The sequence below is a fragment of the Lampetra fluviatilis genome, chromosome 80 (assembly GCF_964198595.1).
Source record: "Lampetra fluviatilis chromosome 80, kcLamFluv1.1, whole genome shotgun sequence".
NCBI lineage: Eukaryota > Metazoa > Chordata > Hyperoartia > Petromyzontiformes > Petromyzontidae > Lampetra > Lampetra fluviatilis.
Window position 1 is genome coordinate 1,601,710 of NC_136354.1, and position 23,649 is coordinate 1,625,358.

Here is a 23,649-nt window from a genome sequence, read left to right on the forward strand (position 1 = left end):
ACTCACTCTCCTGTTGGCCCTGGGCCCTGAACCCATCGATTCTGCACAGAGTCTAAGCAAAATTTATTTTTTTGAAACAAAAAAAAAATAACAAGAAAACATGTGGATGGATCCTATAATGCTTTCCCAATTTATTTATTCTGGGAAATATTACTGGTAGGAACCTCCTGGTTGCACCAGCCCACAGGGGATTATTGTGTCCGTCCGTTCGTCGTGCATCCAAAAATGGGAGGGGTGGGGCTGGGTGGAGAGGGGAGGGTGGGGAGGGGCTGGGTGGGGAGGGTGGGGAGGGGAGGGTGGGCAGGGGCTGGGTGGGGAGGGGCTGGGTGGGGAGGGTGGGGCTAGATGGGGGGTGGGAGGGGTGGGGCTGGGTGGGGAGGGACTGGTCACCCCGTGGTGCACTGATAAAACTCAACGTTTAACCTACTCACGCCGGCTTGTGCCCGCCTTCACAGTCGGCCATATTTGCAGAATACACCACGCCGCTGTTGACCCTGGCCATTGACCGAGCAACCTAACGTTCCAACAGCTCCCTCCGCAGGAATGTGTTAAATTCGGAAATAAAAAAAAGTGTTTTGGATACTTTTAAGCACTTATTTTCATCTCCAATTTTGTTAATAAACCATTTGATAACTGTGTGCATCGCTAGTTATACAAATAGCAAGTTCCTGAAATCACCAGAAATTCATCCGAAGGTATCGTTCATTTAGGGTGATATTAACGAAAGTTAATGTGCACCCCTATTACAGGGACATTGACACAGCCAATTAATTTTGGAAATTAACCTTTGTTGGAAACAAATTAACTAAAAGGTTCCAACATGGAGATGCCAGGGATTGAACCCAGGGCCTCACACATGCAAAGCATGCGCTCTACCACTGAGCTACATCCCCACCACACTGGGTCAGTCTGAACCCAGTAACGTGACCTCGTTGTGTAAGGGGGCTATCGGGGTCATGGCCTGAGTTGAAGACTCTACTCGGGAATCTCGCAGATCTGTTCCTTTTCCCGGTTGTTAGATAGCGGCACTTGGAAGCAAGCATTACCTGGGCTACTTCCGAGGACCATGAAAGTTCAAGTTCAAGTTAATTTATTAGGTATAGCCCTGTGAGCCATTCGGCTCTTGAATCGGGTGCAACCGCAACAAAAAACAAAAACATGAACAAGAATACATTTTATAGTGACTATGTGCAAACAGAAAATCCGAGAAAAGACAGAAAAATATTGCAGAAAAAGCACCGTCCATCAACACTGTGCAAAATACTCTTAGTTCTTTCGGTAAAGTCACGTACTTAAATAAAAATTAATAAAAATAAAGTAATACAATCATGACGTGATTTTATTACTTTATTTTTGTTCATGTTTTTGTTTTTTGTTGCGGTTGCACCCGATTCAAGAGCCGAATGGCTCACAGGGCTATACCTAATACGTGACTTTACCGAAAGAACTAAGAGTATGAATCCTTGCAGTCACGAAAGCTTCAAATCTAGAACTGTGTGCAAAAATCCCAGTGGGATGCAAGTCAAACAACAACAACCACAAGACAACGTAGATTACGGCCATCAGTCTAACTCTGTACTACAACAAAAAACATGGACAAACCAAAAAACGTTTCGAAAATCACCAAAATAAAGCCATGAAAGCAATGAAACAGTGGTCATTGGAACTTTGACCGAATTTTCACAATAAACGACGTCAACAACATGTTCTACCAAACTCTGCAAGCCATATCTGTGTAATGTAGTAACTCCGCGGGAGACGACTTCACGGGTAGCACACTCTTTTATTTCACCAACTATAGTTACACGGGTGACTAACACCAGCTATAGTTACTCGGGTGACCAACACCCACTTAGTTACTCGGGTGACCAACACCCACTTAGTTACTCGGGTGACCAACACCCACTTAGTTACTCGGGTGACCAACACCCACTTAGTTACACGGTCGGCTAACACCAGCCTAACCCACACGGTTCACCTGGCTACACCAACACGGGCTCTTACGCCCCGTAGCCTCTCGGAACACACCCAGCCGGGGTGTCCGTCTCGACTCTGGGTCCCACAGTCCCGACCCACAAGGGCGTCGGACCACGGGTCCCACAGTCTCGCCTCCGAGCCACACAGGGCCCCGGTCCCGACAAGGACAGCGGGACTAGGGGTCTCAGGGCACTACTTCTTCAACTCCATCTTCAGTCTTCAACTGGTTAACCACCCCGAGTGCTCCCGCGCTTCCTCTTTTATATCCACCCTGCGGACGTCGCTGAGAGCACCCATCCCATTTGACCAATCACTGCGCGCTGCCTACGATCCCCTTTTCTCACCCTCGTGTCAGCGCGCACCCATCCCCCACGCTGCGCCGCCCCGTACTCCCTTACTCCCGGCGCGCGCGTGCACACCACGCCCACATGCGTGCCCAACCCCGCACCTCGCGCCGCCCCGTAATCCATCACTGTCGGCGCATGTCAACACCACCACTACATCACCCCCTACCACATAGCTCGCAGCCGACCCGGCTGCTATAAAAATGTATCACTCCCCTTTCCCCCATGTGTGCCCCGTAACACAACAACAAGAACAACAACACAACAAGAACACCCCCATTCGCAAAAATCAGCACATGCCACTGCAACAACAAAAACAATGTGTACAATCCGGCGAGTGACAAGAATAAATGTGTATGCAAGAAAACAAAAATTTCCGATTCGTGCAGCGTCCTCTTCTTTCCGAGCGCCCCTTGAACGGGACATTACCCCGGCAGAGGGGGAGCGCGGCGGCGAGCTCGGGTGTGAATTTTTTTTTTATGTTTTTCACGAAAAGTGTTGTGTCCTAGCACGAGTCCGCCTTGCCGGCCCGTCGTACGGCAACCGACGCGGTTGCCCGTCCGGTGGTGCCGGCAGTCCAGGAAGGCACGGGCCAGGCATCGGAGATCCGTGCGTGCCGCAGGATTCCAGTTCCCGACGGTCAACAGCCGTCAGGTCCGAGATACCTGGGGGTGAGTCAGGTGGAGACACGTGAGGATCAGCCTGCGACACATCCCTCCCCGAGTCGACGGTCACATCACACGCCCGGTCGTCACGGCACAAAGTGGGGTCACGCGGTGCCGCGAAGGGTTTCAGTCGGGAGGGGTACACGTACCAACGGCGTTTTTCCCATTTAATCTGTATACTCTGGGGTCGTGCAACACGCACAATATCCACTGGCCCCCTCCATGGTCTCAACAATTTAGGGGACGTAGCCAATGGTGTATGTGGACAATGCAGCCAGGCCTTATCGCCTGGTTTCCAATCGTGCGTATGCACCCTTCGCCCATGTAATCTTTCGTTCGCAATCTGCCGAGACCGCGAATTCAATCTCGCAGCCTCTCGCGCTTCAGCCAGTTTGGCGATATTAAATTTGATGTGGTCTGCCAATTTAGATTTATCGCGTGGCTGGGAAATCCCCAGTTGGACGTCCATGGCCGGATCGGCCTCCCGCCCATACATGAGAAAAAATGGGGAAAACCCCGTCGCCGCATGAGGGGCCATTCGATAGGCCGCGAGTACCCCAGGTACCTGTAAGTCCCAGTCAACCTGATCGTCGCAGACCTGTTGGCACAGCATAGAGGTAATCGTCCTGTTCAGACGTTCAACCATTCCGTCAGTCTGCAGATGGTACGGGGAGGTCCGCACTTTCTTTGTACCCAACAGGTCGCACACCTCGCGCAACAAAACGCTCGAAAAATTATTTCCCTGGTCCGTCAGCAAGCGCTCGGGGGCGCCTTTGTCCAAAACATAGCCCTGGACAAAGGTGTCCACCACTGCCGCAGCCGACTGGTTGGCGAGTGGCCATGCCATGGGCCAACGGGTGAAGTACTCTACGCCAACCAGCAGGTACTTATTACCCCTAGGTGTAGCGGGAAAAGGCCCCAGGATGTCGAGCGCAACCAATTCGTTTGTGCGTGAAACCTGAATGGATTGCAGCGGTGGATTAGCCGCTATTGGCGGCGGTTTTCTTTGGGCGCACCCTACACATCCCTTACGGATGTTCGCCACGTCATTGCCCATCCCCGGCCAATAATAGTCTCGCTGGATTAGGGCGAGTGTTTTGTGAAAACCCAGATGCATGAGTCGTTCATGAGCAGCCAGAACGACCCTACCCCGCATAGCAAATGGCACAACGAGCGCGTGACGCCGAGACATGTTGTCCCACTTCATCAAGAGGCCCTGTCTGCACACCCAGGAACCGACCCGCGTTTCCCCCCTTTCGGGAGCGTCAACCTTCCGACGTAGCGTGAGTAGGGAGCTGTCGGCCATTTGGAGACGGCCCCACTCGATGAGAGGCAACGCTAGTAACGAGTCCGTCCCCGTAGGAACGTCGACTCCCGTAGTGTCAGAGGCGGCGAGCAAAACTTCCGCGGGGGCGGCGCCAAGGGGTTTACACCGCGCCGATCCCAGCAGACATGTGCATTCCGTGCGCGGCGGCAATCGCGACAAGGCATCCGCATTCGAGTGCCGCAATCCTTTACGGTAAATCGTCGTGAATTGGTAGTCCTGAAGGACCTCCAACCATCGGGACAATTGGCCGGAGGGTTGCGCCACCCGCATAGCGTATTGGAGAGCCGCATGGTCCGTACGAACCACAAAAGGACGGCCGTAAAGATACGGCCTAAATTGCTGTATAAAGAACACAATCGCCAGCAATTCACGACGTGTTACGCAGTAGCGTTGTTCCGCAGGTGACAGGACTCTGCTACCGTAGGCGACCACCCGTTCGACCCCCCCGACCACCTGTGAGAGCACTCCCCCGATACCCGTGTTACTGGCATCCGTGTCAAGCAAAAACGGTTGCGTGAAATCGGGGTAACACAAGGGGGGAGCCCGCACCAAGGCGTCACGAAGGGAGCAGAACGCCACCTCCTCTTCCGGCCCCCAGTGAAACCTCACACCTTTAGCCGTCAGAGCGTGCAGGGGCCTGGCTATGGTGGCAAATTGCTTGACAAAACGACGGTAGTAGGAGGCAAATCCTATGAAGCTGCGGACTTCAGTGACCGAGGTTGGCGTTAGCCATGAGCTGATGCAGTGCGTCTTAGCAGGGTCCGTCGAGATCCCTGAACGGCTAACGATATGGCCCAAGTACCTGACCGATTCCCGAAGCAGGTAACATTTTGCCGGTTTAAATTTAAGTTTAGCGGAACGCATCCTGAGGAACACCGCTCTCAGTCGCTGGAGGTGCTCCTCAAAAGTCCGAGGTAAATCAAACAGGTGTCCCACTGGAGTCCTGACAAAACCAATTCCATGAGTCTCTGGAACGTGGCGGGAGCGGAATGTAAGCCCATGGGCAATCGGTTGAATTCAAATAGGCCTCCCGGTGTCCTGAAAGCGGTTTTTGGTTTCGATTCGTCATCGAGAGGCAATTGCCAAAATCCCGAAAGCAGACCAAGCGTCGAAAAAAACTGTGCTCCCGCCAAGGCGTCCAGTGACTCATCCATCCTGGGGAGCGGATACGCGTCGGCCATTGAGATTTTGTTTAGGCGGCGGAAATCGACACAGAACCGCAAGGACCCGTCCTGTTTTTTAACAAGGACGATGGGAGCACCCCACGGACTGGAAGATGGCGAAATAATGTCGGCCGCCAACATGTCATTAACCGCCGACTGCACATGCTCCTTCTCGGCTGGGCTGAGCCGGAAGGGATTCTGTCGAATAGGGGCCGCGTCCCCCGTCGCTATGTGGTGGCGCAACAGGTCTGTGCAGCCAATATCATACTTGTGTCTACTAAACACGTCAGCGAATTCGAGTAGCAAGCCCCTTCAATGCTCCCAACTGCACACTAGACAAGTTACCAGACCCAGCACACAACGATTCCAACCACTCTGTCCCTTCCTCAATTTGAGGATGTGTATCAACTCTGGAATCCGCGTGAGCAACGAGTTGTTCCTCGACGGGTAGCGGCGCCGCGTGAGCCAGCACCGTTCCCTGTGTAATTCCGGCTGGCCGCGACCCCGTATTCAGGACCATAACGAACGGCTCACTGTCCGCCCGCACCATGGTCTGAGCCACCGCTAAACCGAGGCCCCCAACAGCTTTGTTTGACGGTCCCAACAGAACTCCCTGTCCCCCCGCATCCACCCGAGGGGTTTCCTCAATCGAAGGGGTACCAACATTTGCGATCCCGGGGGTACCCGTACAGTCTGAGTTGCCAGCGCCTGCACCGTTGCACAAACCGTGCGTATTTTAGTAGAATTCGTCAAAAATGCAACCCGCCGTCCCGATGGAAGCTCAATGCAGGCCTGATCTATGAGAATTTTGATGGGCATTTTAGCCAGAAAGTCCGTACCTAGTAAATAAGGAACTGCCAGCGATGATGAGACAAAAATAGGACCCGCCAATTTGATATCGCCAATAGAAATAGTCGCCCGAATCTGGCCGATGATCCCCAAGGATCCCCCGTTCGCCGCGTAAAATGGTACGTCCACCGGCAAAAGGGGTCGACATTGGACGGGAAGGATGTTATAAATAAGGTCCGAAATGATAGTGGCTGACGCACCCGTGTCCACAAGCACCCGGACCTCAACCCCGTCAATAAACCCCGTTACCACGGACGACCCGGCCGACGCGGCCACCATCCTGTGGGCCAGTTCGGACCATTCGACTGCTTTCGGGCCGTGTACGAACCCCCCTCGCCGAACCGAATCCCCGGTACCCATACGCGGTCCCCCCACCGCGAAGCGGCGACCCGAGTGTGCCGTGTATGTAGACCGAGCGTGTGAGGTGCCGCGACTTGCCGGGTTTAGCTGGGACGACTTGTGGCCCAGGTCATCGTCCGGACGTGGTCCCGTGGTGCGCTGACGCGGAGCCCGGCACCCGGACGTGACGTGACCCCGAAGGCCGCAGTTATAGCAGACGACGAGGGACGTCGTAGGTTTCGGTTGCTCCAGCTTGCGGGATGAACGTGTGGGCGAACGACCTCCCGTTCTCCACTCCCCCAGTCTTGATACGGTGAAGGCCTCCTCCCGCACCGCAGCAGGCTGAGGCTAGGCGACCGTGGCGGCAGGTGCCGCGATCCCCGTCGATGCGCAGATGACCGTCCGCTTGCGCTTGAGGACTTCGTATGCGTGAATACTCGTGGCAATCCCCAGGGAGCAGATATCCATTTCGTCCGCCGTATTAATGGGGACTCCCAGGTCGTGAGCCAACGCCAGCAGCTGCTCCGTCACCATGGCGTCCTTCCCCTCCTTATCCATGCGGGGAAAAGCTGCGTCCGCCAGGGCAAGCAGTGCCGTGCGATAGGCGAGCGTCGTTTCTCCAACCACCTTGCGCCGTTCGTAGAAATGGTGGCGACAGGTGGAGGGCGGACCGAACACCTTAGCCATTAGATGTAGCGCGGCCTGGAGCGTTGAGCGAGACGACCTCGGAGCAGATATGAAGGCTGCAAGCGCGTCGTCGTCGAGCGTCGCTGGCAGCGCGCGTAGGGCAGTGGCGTCGGACCACCCCGACATTTCTTGATGTGCGAGGAACCTCCGTTGGAAGGCTCCCCAGTCGCCCCCGTCCGCCTTGAACGCCGTCAGCGCGGGCAATCGTTGCTGGAAGACCCGGTCGTCGTCGTCTGAGGAACGATTTTCCCGCGCGCCGCTGTGGTTATAGAAAATGTCGGCTCCGTCTGCAGGCGCATGATGGAGAGTCCCGGCGCGCGCCGATGACGTGGGCAGCGCTGAGTGGAGATCTCCCCCCACGTGGTGTCCGCGCTTCCCGCCAACCGATGGCGGACCCTCAAAAAAGGCGCCAACTTCCAAACTTTTGGCGCGAAGTGCCTTCTGGCGGGATCCCTCCATCCGCGCTCCCTCCTCCAACCCCGCAGCCGTCCTTCCGCCCGCCAAAACGGTGATGTCCGCCAAGATCGCAGCGGCGGCGAGCAACAACTCCGCCAGGCGGGAGTGTGCGTCCTGTAGGCTGGTGTCGGAGGCGAGCGGAGCGTCGGCCATTTTCGCGAAGTGTGGCATCGGCGGCAACTCCTCGTCCTCTCCTTCCGAGGTTTGTGTCCCCGGTACGCCGTCGTCTTCCCGATCTCGCTCGTGGGTACGGGTAGTCTTCCTAGTATCCATTCTTTTCTTGGAAGACAGGTTTACTTCTGACGCCAGTTGTAATGTAGTAACTCCGCGGGAGACGACTTCACGGGTAGCACACTCTTTTATTTCACCAACTATAGTTACACGGGTGACTAACACCAGCTATAGTTACTCGGGTGACCAACACCCACTTAGTTACTCGGGTGACCAACACCCACTTAGTTACTCGGGTGACCAACACCCACTTAGTTACTCGGGTGACCAACACCCACTTAGTTACACGGTCGGCTAACACCAGCCTAACCCACACGGTTCACCTGGCTACACCAACACGGGCTCTTACGCCCCGTAGCCTCTCGGAACACACCCAGCCGGGGTGTCCGTCTCGACTCTGGGTCCCACAGTCCCGACCCACAAGGGCGTCGGACCACGGGTCCCACAGTCTCGCCTCCGAGCCACACAGGAACCCGGTCCCGACAAGGACAGCGGGACTAGGGGTCTCAGGGCACTACTTCTTCAACTCCGTCTTCAGTCTTCAACTGAAGACGTGCGTCCTCTTTTATATCCACCCTGCGGACGTCGCTGAGAGCACCCATCCCATTTGACCAATCACTGTGCGCTGCCTACGATCCCCTTTTCTCACCCTCGTGTCAGCGCGCACCCATCCCCCACGCTGCGCCGCCCCGTACTCCCTTACTCCCGGCGCGCGCGTGCACACCACGCCCACATGCGTGCCCAACCCCGCACCTCGCGCCGCCCCGTAATCCATCACTGTCGGCGCATGTCAACACCACCACTACATCTGCATGGCTGCATGAGTCACTCCACAACAGTAGGAGCATCAGTCGGAGTATCAACATTTTTCAATGCACCTTTAAGAGCAGCACACTAAATCAAAACACATATCATACTTTGCAGCGATCATCCGGATCAAAACATTGTATTTTAGGCCACTAAATTGCAGTGGCAGCTAGGGGTGTACAACTCCTCTAGAGCAGTTTTGAGTGAAGATCTCATAGGTAGTGATTCAAGTTGCAGTTTATTGGCAACAGCATTCCAGACCCTGGGGGCATCAATAGCAAAGGCCCTTCCTCCAGTATTTGTACAATAGGGAATGTGAAGTAGGTAAATGAGCGAAGACCTTAGGTCAAATTTGTTCTTTGAAACAGGAAGTGACATCTCATCCACATTAGGGGTCATCACAAATAACACACGGCTAGATGAATATGGCCCAGTGGCCTAATGGATAAGTCACCAGCTTCTGGTAGTTGGGGGATTGTGGGTTTGAGTCCCATCTGGGTCTTTAGTGTTTTGTTAAAAATTCAACGATCATATTTCTTCTTCAAATCACAATTTGATTTCCCATTCAATTACCTAGGCATAATTTACCTCGACTCTTTTCAAGAAAATTTCCCAAGTATCCTGATATAATTCAACTCGTTGAGTTCTCCTTCAGCGATGAAGACTCCAGACTGATTTTCGTCTCACCCACTCCGTTCGACCACCACTCGGCAGGTCACAACACTTTTCTATCGGCTTCTTCCACGCACTGCTCGAATTTGGAAGTCCATGCGACGATTTCAAGTCTAATAATCTTTCTAATTTCCATAAATATGTCAACTGTTATCGACTACAACTTTGGTTGTAGTGCTGTTCATTGCTGACCGTATGACATGTTGGTCTTCTGGATCTGTGCTTAGCAACCATAACGAATGAAAACAAGCAGGCGTTTTTTGTCCAGGCCACGCATATTCCTTTGAGTAAAATTGGCCACTGACAAAACATCACCTCGTGGAGATTCCGGGGATTGCAACGGGGGCCTCACACATGCGAAGCGCGCACGCTACCACTGAGCTACATCCCCATTCTGGTTCTACCTGGGTGCAGTTCCACCTCGGTACGGGGTGAAACTTCGTCATCAGCTTCTTCCTCTCCCTTGTCACCCCACTCACTCTGCTGTTGGCCCTGGGCCCTGTACACATCGTGTTTGCACAGAGTCCAAGCAAAATGTATTTCTTTGAAACAAAAAGAACAAGAATACATGTGGATGGATACTATAATGCTTTCCCAATTTATTTATTCTTGGAATTTTTTTATTCGGAAATAAAAAAGTGTATTGGATGTTTCGAAGCACTTGTTTTCATCTCCAAATGTTTAAGTAAACAATTTGATTACTGTGTGCATCGGTAGTTATATAAACAGCAAGTTCCGGAAATCAAGACAAATTCATCCGAAGGTATCGTTCATATCTGGTAATATTACAGGTAGGAACAATGTTCCACACTGCCCACCAGGGATTTATTGTCTGTCTGTCTGTCTGACTGTCTGTCTGTCTGTCGTGCATAAATAAATATATAACATAAACAGCTCTTTGATTGGTGGAGACCTACTGCCGGGTACGGAGAGGGGAGTTGCCTAAGGGAGGAGGGTCAAGGGAGGGGCCTGAGGGGTGGGGGGGGTCAGCGGAGGGGCCTGAGGGAGGGGGGGTCAGGGGAGGGGCCTAAGGATATGGGGGGGGGGTGTTCATGGGAGGGGCCTAAGGGAAGGGGGGTCAGGGGAGGGGCCTAAATATATGGGGGAGGGGTGTTCAGGGGAGGGGCCTAAGGGAGGGGGGGCGATAGTTAAGGGGGCTGTCTGCCTGGCTACCTAAAGTCAAGTTACTTTTTATACATACAGGTAGGAACAACAGGTCCCTCACTGCCCACCAGGGATTATTTGTCTGTCTCTTTGTCGTGCATCTTATTCGCTGCGTTAACTCTCCCATGCACTCGAGGCCATGTTGGTGCCAGTCCTTTCCCACCCCACCACCTCTGTGCTCTCTCCCTCCCCCACCGATGGTGCTTCAAACAATGGCGAATAGGCTTCAACGTAAATATTAATAGTCTTCTATTAAGAGTCTTCAAGGCGGTACATGACTCCACAGATATTTGCTTTATCACTAAAAGCACCATGATTATATTGATAAGCTTTTTTCTCGTATCTCTTGACGCAGAATAAGCTGCATATGCACATATAATATCTTATTGTAAGTTAGAGTACTGGCGAAGCATACTCAGTGTTTTGTATCTCCTGCACTTTTATTATCGATTTGTACCGTTTGCTTATGGAATATTGTATTGATTCCTAAGTCATGGAATCTATAATCTTCTACTTTTTGAGTACTTGATCAAACTGCTTGGCGCATGGCACGCATTTTTACAGACGCATGTTGCAATGTCATTGTTCTGATCATTATAGATACAATATAAACAATATAATAAACGTACACCACTTGGTCAAGCCACTGCTAGATGAAGGCCTAACCACGCCATGTCAGTCATTGAGCTTGTTTTGACCATACTTCACTCCGGTCATTGTGGGTGTGCTGAAGATTGGTAATGGTTTTTTTAATAGGCTTTTGTGCATGCAATTATCGCAACACCCTTAAAAATTCAATGAACATCCCTAACTGGACATGTGTGCATTGTGGCAATGGCTGCCTGTGACCATGTTTACGATTCAACTGGAGTCCCCCCCCACTCCCAGCACACTTTCCAGTTTTTCAATTAATTATGATAGATTTAGTCATTATTTCATTATTTTTATTTCATTTTGACCATCTCTATTTTAATTCATACAGTTATTTTTTGGTTACTTCACTTTCTCCTCAATGCAACATTGCAAAAAATGCAAGTAGAGTTTTAATTAGGCTTGGCCAAGACACATCGTGGCTAAAAGGGATAATAGCAAGTGGACAGAACTTGGGATGGAATGTCAACCGATGGAGAAAACACGTGTGAGAAAATAACCACCACAGAGATGAAGCAATGAGATCATCTCATGCGCATGAGCTGGGTGGATCACAAGATCATGAGGGATGGTGACAATATCGGGGAAAATATTGGGGAACCTTTTCTCCCAGCAGTAGATTGAGCATGGCTGATGATGATGAACATTGGCATGTAATGTACATGCATTGTAAATAATCTAATCTCACGTGACTTGTTTATTTGTCAGGAGCATAATCAATTTCAGTTGATGAATTTATTTTACGTGCCTACTCAACGCTTTGGGTAGTTGCTACATTTGTGGGTAAGACACGAGGTTGCCATTTCTTTATTTGAAAAAAAGAGGTTTGGCATTTCTTATTTATAAATTATTCTGACATGATAGATACATCGTGAGTGTGAAAAAAGATAATTGACAGTATTTTATTATTATACAGCTATTATTGACAGTATTTGAATCTTATACAGGGAGGAACAACAGGTTCCACACTGCCCACCAGGGATTATTTGGTTGTCTGTCGTGCATATTTGTCTGTCGTGCACTCTGCGCAGTTCAGTGACTGTGACTGTCTTGGCATATTGCAGTTTGCTTAACTGCAAAAGTTTTCTGGCGTGATCGCCGACGTTCAGTGAAACCATCGGCAGTGTGGAGAAAGTGGGGACGTTCGCAACCATCGGCGACGTCTGGCCACAGTACGGCGGCGGGCGCACAATAAAGGACGAGATGCCCGAAGAGCGTGCTGCCCGACTGGAGCGCGCGCGTGTCTCGTTGGCTGCCCGACGTGCCGCGCCCCAGATGCCCGAAGAGCGTGCTGCCCGACTGGAGCGCGCGTGCGTCTCGTTGGCTGCCCGACGTGCCGTGCCCCAGACGCCCGAAGAGCGTGCTGCCCGACTGGAGCGCGCGTGCGTCGCGTTGGCTGTCCGACGTGCCGTGCCCCAGACGCCCGAAGAGCGTGCTGCCCGACTGGAGCGCACGCGCGTCGCGAAGGCCGAGAAGCGACGCGTCAGTGTCGATACTGAGGACGCCATGCTGGCGTCTCTGGCCGAGACCGCTCTCGCTGAGCAGGACCCTAGTGAGGAGACCGTCAGGTTCCTGGCGAAGTCGCAAAATTTCGCGAAGGATCCGCGTCTGGCGCTGCTGTATTTCCACCTGTGCGCAAACCATCCCGACGCCTTTGTTTTCAATGATGAGAGCCTGCATGGGCCTAACGGACCCGCGGTCTGCGAGTGGATCCTGCGAGCCATTGGCGGTGCGGTAGGCCACGACGACGCTGTGCACTGTCAGCGCAGTGCGGCTGCCCATGACCCCGGCACGGGGCACATCACGGCGTGCGCATCGTGCAATGAGTTTCTCTTTGAGGCCAATAAGACCATCGTCGACGCCGGCCCCGTCGAACAGCTTCCCATTGTGTTCCGCCTCACCAATGAGCAAGTCGCCGAGCAGTGCACCCTGCCGGAGCATCTCGTTGAACGGCACGTCTCCGTGCTGCGCGTGAACGACGTCCGGTACCATCTCAATCCGGATCTCGTGCCCGACATCAACAACGTCGTCCTGTGCTCGACCTGTGCGAAAAATCCGGCCAATCACGACTTCAGCCTCTACAACGGGCACGACTATGGTCGGCGGGGGTCGCTGCCCAAAGTGAACAGCACGACGCTCAACGCGATTTTACCTGCCCGAGCCTTCAATATTGACATCTTGATAAGGGCCAGCCACTCCACGGGGAACGCCATTTGTTTCATGCAAGACGGTCCTGTCGAGGTGGCCAACGTGCTGCCCCGGGTTTCCCCGGTGCAACACCCGCAGGTGACCTTTCTCGGGCCGCGCGACGCCTGGCGGAAGGTGCAGGCTCGTTTCCGCGACATGTACAACATCGACGTCACCGGAGCGTACCAGTGGCTCGAGTTCTGGACCGGGGTCAAACATCCGCGATTCGACGGCATTACCATCGACAATTCCTCTAAAATGCGCCGACGCCTGGACAAGGAGGGTGCCGCCATCGAGAACGACGCCATCTGCAATGACGATGTTGACGTCGCTGCAATGAATGCGCACGTCGACGATGACGACGTCAACAACGACGTGCCAGAGTCGCCGGCCAGCAACACGGGCTGTGATCTTGTTCACGCGGCGGTCTTGCCCAAACAATCTCTCCTCAGTGGCGGCGTCAACCTGGCGCTGCAGGCGCTGAACTACATCATTCACCCCGACGACAAGAATGCCGGAGATCGTGTTCCCCCTCCTACCGCGGTGGTTTCACGCGGCGAAGACCCAATCGTCGAGTGGGACGAGAACGACGTCCTCATGTCGGCGGTTGTCGCGTCTTTGTTCCTTCTGGGCAAGGGATTGTCTAAGGGCTCTCTCAACAAAAAGTTCCTGCGCCATCTCTTTCTCTACTATGATGGCCGGTTCGAGGACCCGCTCTTCATTGCGACCGCGTTCAATCAGCTGCAGCGGCATACATGCGTCCGGCAGACGGCGCGCATAGGCGCCAAACGGGCTTCGCAACTTCAGAAACTCGGCGAGCTGGCCAATTCGTCGGCGTTCCGACAACGCCTGCTCTGGGCGCACGACAACCTGCTGTCAGATGAGGCCAAGAAGCTGAACGCCAAGGTGTGCCGCATCATGTCCATGGTCGGATCGACTGTCCCGTTTAGCCCGTTTGAGCGCGAGGCCACGCGCCCCAAACTGGCTGCGATGCGTCTCAGGTACGGGATCGGGAGTCATTTTCTGACGGGGTCGCCGCCCGAGTTTGAGGACTTATCCGTCCTGCGCCTGGCCATCATGCGCGATACTCGCCAATGGAAAAATGTCAACTGCCCGCTGCAGCGGACAGGTTTCACGCGCGCCGACCTGCCCGACGATTTCGTTTCCAATGCCGGCGCGAGGATGGCGGTGACGAGTCCCCATCCTGCTCTGGCCACAATGTCTTTCGCCAACCACATGCGCATCCTGCTCGATGACGTCGTACGGTGTCCGATGGCTGCGCATACTCGCGTCTCGTGGGACTACTTGCAGCGGGAGCGCGGCGCGTATCTCAATATTGCCGCCGTCAGCGGCGTGATTGAGTCGCAGAAGGGCGGACGGCTGCATTGGCATCTGAATACATACAGCTCGGTCCTGACGCCATCGCTACTGACGCGGTTGGCTGCCGCGCCAACCGACGTTCAGATCGTCATCGGCAACATTCTCGACAGTACGGCTTGTACACACCTGGCTCCTGCTGTGCGCGAGTGGTGCGACGGGATTGTCGTGCAAGACAGCAACGCCGCGCACCCGCGCGCTGCCGACCTGAATGTGCCGGATGCGATGGCCCACTATGGCGAGTTCGTCGCCGTGGGGCAACGCAAGTCCGCCCTGTCGCAGCACCACAAACATGGATTTTCCTGCGAAAAGCCACCGAAGGGCCTGTATATGTGCCGCTTGTGCATGCCACGTGGCGTTCATGAGGAGCATACCTGTCCTCTCATGATCGCTATGCACAAGCGCCCGGAGCACAAGGACAATCAGCGTGCCATTCTGGTCGGCCTGCCCGTCGATCAAGCAACGCTGGACATGATTGACGGCCCGTACGACCCGTTGGGTGGCCAACTCATCCGCCTGCATCCTGTTGGCCCGATCGTATGGGAAATGCGGCGCCATGCGACCGATGCGATGCTTGTAGAATCGAACCTGATCACGACCAATCTGGTCGGTTGCCACAACAACTCATCCGTCATTAGCGGGCAGGATGCCGGCGATGCCGTCGAGGAGTACGAGGCAGCGTATATGACGAAAGAGGGCGCTCCTTTGCGCCAGGCCGCTGCTGTGCTCCTGTCTGCCCTGGACGACATTGCGCAACACCCAAGCGTGGCCGACGACACAGGCACGGCACACCGCACGGGGAAGCACTTGGCGTCGCGGACGGTCAACGCGTTCACCGGCGCCCACCAATGGTCCATGCCCTTGATGGTACATGCCCTGCTGGGCGCCACGTCAGAAGTCCAGACTGAAACATTCCGCTACGTCTTCCCACACGCAGCTGTCGCCTACGTCGATCGGCAATTGGATCGCGCCATCGACAAGGACGGCAAAAACGATGATCCTCCGGCGCCTGACGTTGACCCGCCTGTCGATGACGACCAGTTCGTCGACGAGGCCCTGGACGCCCTGGTGTTCGTTGTCGATCCTGACGATAAGGGCGATGGCAGCGTCGGCGGCGCGACGTCGTACAAGCTGCCGTCCGGCAAAGTCGTCCTCATGTCGCAGACCGAATCGTATGACAACCGCGGGATTCACTTTGTCGAATACTCGGCGCTCGAGTTCGAGAGCATCGTCGAGCTGGTCCCTAACAAGCAGCGCGTTGCTGCGGCTCAGCCTGCCGGGGCGGGTCAACCTGGTCGGCACGTGTTTGATCTGGGGCTCAAACATCCTCTGTTCGCTGAGTATAATGGTGTCATTTGCCTCAAGATGCGTACCGCTGTACTCGCCGGCCGACTGCCGCCGTCGTTTCCGGGGAACAAACCCGACGATCCCGCTCGAGTCTCTGCATGGAAGCGCGATCTCGAACCGTTCGCCAAATACGTCCTGGATCTGCTCGTACCATGGCAGAGTGCGGACGAGCCACGGTTCGCCCGCAATGGCGACGGTCTCGCCGAGATGATTCATGCATGGAATCGGCGCTCGGAGTCCGTCGTCAATCGACAGCGCTTCCGATCTCTTTTCCACCTGATGTTGAAGTGGCATCGGAGCAGTCGCAACGAGCTGATCACCAGTCTCTGGAGGCAGCGCAATACCGACTACTGGGCCACCGTCCGCATTGGCAAGTCCAGGGGCCCTGGCCTGCGACTTGACAACGCCGACGGGGATGGGGATGCCGAGCACGCGGGTCGTCTCTGTCCGTCGGAGATGTACGAGCTAACCGCAGCAGCAGCCAGCCCCGATGTTCAGCGACGAGCGTCCCATGTGGAGCTGACGGCTTCATGCGATGAGCTCTTCAACGATGCCGTTCTCGTGAGTGCCCACCAACTCGCGGCTAGCCACGGACCAGCGCCATTGGTGCCGGTGTACGCCCCGCCCGACAACTACGATTTGCTGCACGGCGAGGGGGCCGCTGATGATGTCCGACTGTCGCTGAGCGACATGCGCAAACAGATCCATGCCCTCGAACCGCACCAAACCGATCACGGCGACGTTGGCGCCGCCATTGGCCGTGGAAGAAATGGCGGCCCTGTAGATCCGATGTTCCATGACGAGGCCATGGTCAAAATCGGGCCGTGCTTTCTGACCGATGGCCAGTACTGTGTCGCATCGGAAATCGTCGACGTGCCCGGACAGAAGTTGCTCATGATGCACGGCGGTGGTGGCGTCGGGAAGAGCGTCTGCATCCACAAAACCGCCAATGAAATCGCCTCGCGGCGGCACAACGGCCTGCTGCTGCTACACCGGCGTCGGCGCCTGCCCGCTGCCCCAGGGGCAGACTTTTGCTGCCATGTGGAAGTCGTTCGTCAAGGACCTGAACGCCGGCCTGGTGGACTTGATTTTCAACGTCATCGGCGGCGACAGTTTGCGCCTCGTCGTCACCGACAAGGTCAGCATGCTGCCGGCTGCCTTCCTCGAACTGTTGGACCAGCGCCTGCGCTCAATGTACAATCCGCACGTGGTTTTCGGGGGCATCTCCATCCTCCTGGAGGGCGACTTCATACAGCTGCCGGTTACATGCGGCCGTGATTTATATTGCGTCATGTACGGCGCCGTGTCGTCGGAAGACCTGATGGCGCGCTCCCTATTCGAGCGATTCCATGTATTCGAGATGACTGAGCAGCTCCGGGCCGCTGGCTGTCCGGATCATTGCCGGCGCCTCCAGGGGATGTGGGCGCTACCGCGGCGTTACCCGACGGAGACCCGCTGGACGGATGCCGACTGCGCCTTCCGCCCCATCACCGATGACATAATCGATGGCCTGACGGCACCGATTACCAAGACCGAGATCGCCGCAGATCCGGCCTGGCTCACGGAATCCACGTGCCTGACGACAAGCAATCGCGATCATCAATGCTGCACGTGCTGTACACGTCGCGGTCACCACGGGTCGACACGTTCTGCGGTGGCTTCGGCGCCTGAAGCGCGACGTTCCTGTCTCGCTGCAGTCACTGCTCTACGAGGAGAAAGACAATCCCGAGCTGTTCGGGTACTTCGTCGCTGGCTGCCCTGCCCAGATCCTCAACAATGGCAACGGCAACGTCGTCTACAATGTCGCGAATGGCACGCCCTGCACGCTGGTATCCGTCGCGTGGGACAATGCGGACGAACGCCACGCCACCATCGCAGCCATACGTGCTCAAAGCGACAGCGGCGACGATGGCATCCACCGTGTCATTGACGTGCCGATGCCGCCTGACCATATCATCGTCTCCGTGCATGGGGTCGATGTGGCCGCATGGCCGCGTCATCTCAACGTCGCCCCGCGCGATGCTGATGGTGGTGTCGACGCGGTCCACATCCCGATCGGACTGATCAAACGCAAGCCGAAGACAATCCGGATCGGCAAGGTCATGGTCGCCTATGAGATGCACGCGGTCGACCTGTCGTTCGCAATCACCACATGGAAATGCCAGGGCGCGACGTTCGCGTACATCATCGCCCTGCTGGAGCCAAGTCGCGCCAGCCCGAATCTGTCATTCGAGTTGCTGTATGTGATGTTCAGCCGCGTACGGCAGGCGTGTCGATTCCGTTGTTTAACTTTGGCGCTCTCGTTCCGGAAGGTGCACCTCAAGACGTTGCGGCCAAATATACATTCGACGAAATGGCGAATGGACATTGGCAAAAACGGCATGTGGCAACCACGCGCGGGACCACAGGCTCGCAAGCCACTCGTCCCGCGCGGGAAACGGTCGCGGCCGGAGGAGCCAACGCCGCAAGAGTCTGCTGTGGCGGTGAAGCGGCGGAGGTCCAAACCAAGCCCGCCTCCGCCCGATCCGCTCATCCTGCGCGGAAAACGGTCGCGGCCAGAGGTGAAGCGGCGACCAAGCCCGCCTCCGCCCGGCGTCACTCCACGTTGTCCGCCCCCTGTCTCGGTCGAACACGTGGTCTTCGTTCCGGGGTACGGAAGGCTGTTCCCGAACGACTTCCGCTGCTTACAACCTGGCCAGTGGTTGAACGACACCATCATCAACCTGTTCAGGAAGTTCTACGGCCAGCCGCGAGCGGCATACGTCCACCTGTTCAACACGTTCCTGTACACAAAGTTCTTGGCGGGCCATCTCGATGACTTGAATTGCGTCTTCGATGGCGTGTCTTCCAGGCCGGTGTGGATCATACCGATCCACGACTGCCATGCTGTTAGACTCAATGGCTGTGTGCGGGCAGTCGCGCAACACCAAAAACATCGCGGCCTTCGCCAGCACGGTGGTGGACCGGGTCGTGCGCGCCAAATCGGTGAGCACGCCGGTGGCGATCACCACCGTGGCAATCACCACGGTGCTTGTGCCGCAGCAACCGAACGGCTACGACTGCGGTGTCTACGCCCTGCTCAACATCATGCACCTGGTGCGCCATTACGACAACATCGTGGCCGTTCAAGGACCAGGTCAGGTGGATTGGCGTGCGTGGTACACGCAGGAGGCGGCGTCACAGCACAGGCGCGACCTGCTGCAACAGCTACATGAACTTAAAGACTTACACCAATAAATCAACAACCATCATCTGATGCAATAGTAACAGCTACAACTTCCAACACGACTACGGTATCCAACACGGATCGCACGAATGCGCTGTCCAACCAAGTTCCTACCTGCCCACTCCGAAGGAATGTGGTTAAGAGAGTTCACGTGCACCCCGATTACAGGGACATGGACACAGCCAATTAATTTTGAAAATCAACCTTTGTTGAAAACATAAATTAAATAAAAGCTTCCAACATGGAGATGCCAGGGATTGAACCCGGGCCCTCACACATGCAAAGCGTGCGCTCTCCCACTGAGCTACATCCCCACCATGCTGGCAGCCAGGCAGGTAGCCAACCCCCTTAACTATCGGACCCTCCCCTTACCCCCCTCCCTTAGGCCCCTCCCCCCACCCCCATTCTCTTAGGCCCCTCCCCCCCTCCCTTAGGCCCCTCCCCTGACCCCCCCCCCCCATATCCATAGGCCCCTCCCCTGACCCTCCTCCCTTAGGCACCTCCCCTCTCCGTACCCGGCAGTAGGTTTCCACCAATCAAAGAGCTATGTATATTATATATTTATTTATGCACGACAGACAGTCAGACAGACAAAAAATCCCTGGTGGGCAGTGTGGAACATTGTTCCTACCTGTATAATGAGACTAGTGGTGGAGAAGCTACCCTAGTGTATAGTAGTAGATTAGCAGTGGAGAGGCTAGCAGAACGAGAGAGAGCAAGCCAGCAGTGGAGAAGCTAGCGGAGCAAGAGAGAGCAATCCAGCAGTGGAGAGTCCGAGAGCGAGAGAGCAGAGTGAGGGAGCGTGGCGGGCGAGCGTCGCAGAGCTACGTGGTGTTGAACTTAGAGATTTTGATTTAAAGCTTTCGTGACTGCAGGGATTCATCTTCTTGGTTCTGTCGGTAAAGTCACGTAGAAGGGAAATAATAAAATAATACAAATTAAAACATAATAAAATAATTATCACAACGTTTCGGCCACAACACAAGTAGCCGTACTCAGGTGAAGACAGGTCTGTCGAGGTGACAGCGTCTAAAAGAAAACACCACCACGCTTGGAGCGTCTATTTAAGCTGGGTTGGAAGGGGGGGGGGGGGGAAATGCGCATTGACAAAATAATCTGCATATCAAGAGGAATTTAGCATATTTATGGGAAATGCAGGAATGCGATTAGTGCTATTTGTGAAATGCTAATGCTGCATAATGCCCATGCATTATGCAGGATTAGCAGCATCAAAGGGAGGGGGATAGGGGTAGCATTAATAAAGGGAAGGAATGTTAATAGTATGTAGCTGCAGTAACTAAACAACAACGTAAAACGCTAAAGTATAAACTACATAGTATTAAATTGTATTGTATTGTATTACTATACACTACCCTATGTCTTAGAATAATACATAGTGTACTATATATTACCTTATACATTGTATTAAACATTACACTTTAATACTATTTATTATTATACAATATGCTATACACTATACCATTGACCGTCGCGTGAACGGAGCAAAGAATCCATTCCCTGCGGAGAATACAAGATATATAGTCAATGTCAGTGAGTGGAACGCGGTCTGAGAAGTCACCGTAAACGTGGACACAATCAGTTAAGATCCGAAATGGTTAATTACGTCCTTCCAATGATTGCTAAGCCAGAATCCATCTTCTCGGTTGAAATTGTCTCTGTATTTGTTTATATGGATCGCCTCATGAACGAATCTCTCATGGTAGCCAGATGGCTTGCAGAGAACCTCTGTCTTGGAGAAGTCAATATCATGTGAGCCCACTGAATTGTAACAGTGATCTGCCACGGCTGAGGTGTTTGTCCTACCGTGTTTCAAGTCTGCTTTATGTTCACGGATGCGGTCTGAGACGTCGTTTGGTTTCTCCAATGTAACTGCTACCACAGAGGCAACTTAGTTTGTAGACGCCATGGTACTGTATGTCTGGAACCACATATTTTACAGATGGGACCAGATCACGGATTTTATGTACTGTGTTGAATCGGACCTGGATCTTGTGTTTTATCAGGATTTTGGAGATCTTTTTTGTGACCCCAGCAATGTAGGGTAAGGTGATGGTCTTGAAAGGCTCCTCAACAGGGTCCTTCTTGAAGGTTGGAGTGATGGCTTTGCGGATTGTGTAGTCGGAGTAACCATTAGCCTTAATTGTTTGGCGTACGTGTTTGAGTTCACTTGCAATGTGTTCCTGGTCGGAGATGCATTTGGCTCTATGGTATAGAGTCTTGATGAGGGAATTCTTCTGGGATAGATGGTGGTGGGAATCCGGTTTTAGGTAAGCATCCGTATGGGTGGCTTTCCTGTAGACAGAGTGGCTCATTGAACCATCAGGTCTCCTTTTAATTAGGACATCCAAAAAGGGTAGCTTGCCATATTTTTCGACTTCCATGGTGAATCTGATGGCTGGGTGTATGGAATTGATGTGGTCGAGAAATTGGTCTAGAGCAGGCAGGCCATGTGGCCAGATGACAAAAGTGTCATCTACGTACCTCTTCCATAAGGTCGGGCGTAGAGTGGCAGTCTGGATGGCGTCAGTCTCAAATTTCTCCATGAAAACGTTGGCTACAACCGGAGATAGGGGGGAGCCCATTGGAATGCCCTCAGTTTGTTTGTAGAAAGTTCCATTCCAGGTGAAGTATGTGTTGGTTAAGCAGTGTCTCACCAGTGGGGGGTACCCCAGTATTCAGTCCTTGATGAACCAAGTCCTCAATGATTGCGATGGTGTCAGGTACAGGAACTTTGGTGAATAAGGAAACCACATCAAAACTGACAAGCAGGTCGTCTGGGGACAGGGAAATCCCCTTGATTGTCGATACCAGGTCAGTAGAGTTTAGTACCGCAGAGGTGTTTTTTTCAGTGAAAGGCCGTAGGATTTCAGACAAAAAACGAGCCAGTTTGTAGGTGAGGGAGTTGATAGTAGAGACAATGGGACGAAGAGGTGTATCTTCTTTATGTATCTTTGGCAAGCCGTATAATCTTGGTGGCCTGGCTGCAGAAGGTTTCAACGAGAACTGTTTGGTCTGATCAATTAATGCGGTTGAATCAGAAATGATTTTGTTGGTTTTTTCGGCCGTTGCCGATCATTGCTGCAACTCTGTGGGCTCTCATGAAATTGTCTTTTCCGAGACCAAGGTGCTCTGCAAACCTCCTGGCTACCATCAAAGGTTTGTACACGAAGCCATACAAACATACAAACACAGACATAATTTCAACCGTGATGATGGTTACAAACTGAGTAATCATTGGAAAGATGTAATTAACCATGCAAAAAAGATTTAACTACACTTATTTGGACCATCTTATTTGACAGACAACTATTACAGGTTATTGATAGACAGCCAGGGTTGTTTTACCATGTTTAGTTGTTTATTTTTTCACACTATTGTTATGTAGGCCAGGCTTAGTCACAAACCGTACCTCTCCATAACAAAGGCTTAGCCTTTTGTTATGCAGTCTATTCTTAGTCTTAAGCCTCACCTTACCATATTAATAAAAAGTGTGCCGTACTTGGCCCTGCCCCTCTCCAACCATTATATATACGGAGTGGTAGCTCTTGTAATCTCTCATTTACTTGATACAGCTGTCGTGGCTGTGACGGTTCCACCTGAAGACGGAAGCTTGTGTTGCCTCCGAAACGTTGTGATTTTTATTTTATTTTACTTTTATTAATTGTAATGTTTTACCTACGTGACTTTACCGAAAAAACCTAAGAATATGAATCCTTGCAGTCACGAAAGCTTCGAATCTAGAATTGTTGGTTTTAGTGATGAGGCTGTTGGTGGGGTCTCTTTTTATTTTTGTATAGCTGCCATCGTTGAGTAGTTCTTGAATTTTGTTGTTGTATTCTATTTTGTCCATGATGACAGTGGCATTGCCTTTGTCGGCTGAGAGGATGACAATGTCATCCCTCTTTTTTAATTGAGCTAATTCAAAACGCTCATCTTTGCTGATGTTGCTAGCTGGCATCTTAGCGTTTTTGAGGGTTGCAGAGATTTCAGATCTTGCTACGTCTGCAGCGATGTGACTCAGGCCCTTGAGAGCCACATCTACTCGGGCAATTATATCATTAACTCATATGTGTCTAGGTGTGACTGCAACGTTTAGTCCTTTAGCTAAAACGGATTTCAGATCTTCAGAAATAGAAATGTTACTGCGATTAATTACGAC

The 23,649-nt window shown here is 53.3% G+C and overlaps 2 non-coding genes across 2 annotated transcripts; both read right to left on the reverse strand.

Moving 5' to 3' along the window:
• Nucleotides 1-821: 821 nt before the first annotated feature.
• TRNAA-UGC (transfer RNA alanine (anticodon UGC)) lies at nt 822-893 on the reverse strand. Its single transcript has one exon. It is a non-coding gene; the product is annotated as a tRNA-Ala (tRNA).
• Nucleotides 894-19,711: 18,818 nt separating this feature from the next.
• TRNAA-UGC (transfer RNA alanine (anticodon UGC)) lies at nt 19,712-19,783 on the reverse strand. The gene has a single exon. It is a non-coding gene; the product is annotated as a tRNA-Ala (tRNA).
• Between the last annotated feature and the right edge of the window lie 3,866 nt (nt 19,784-23,649).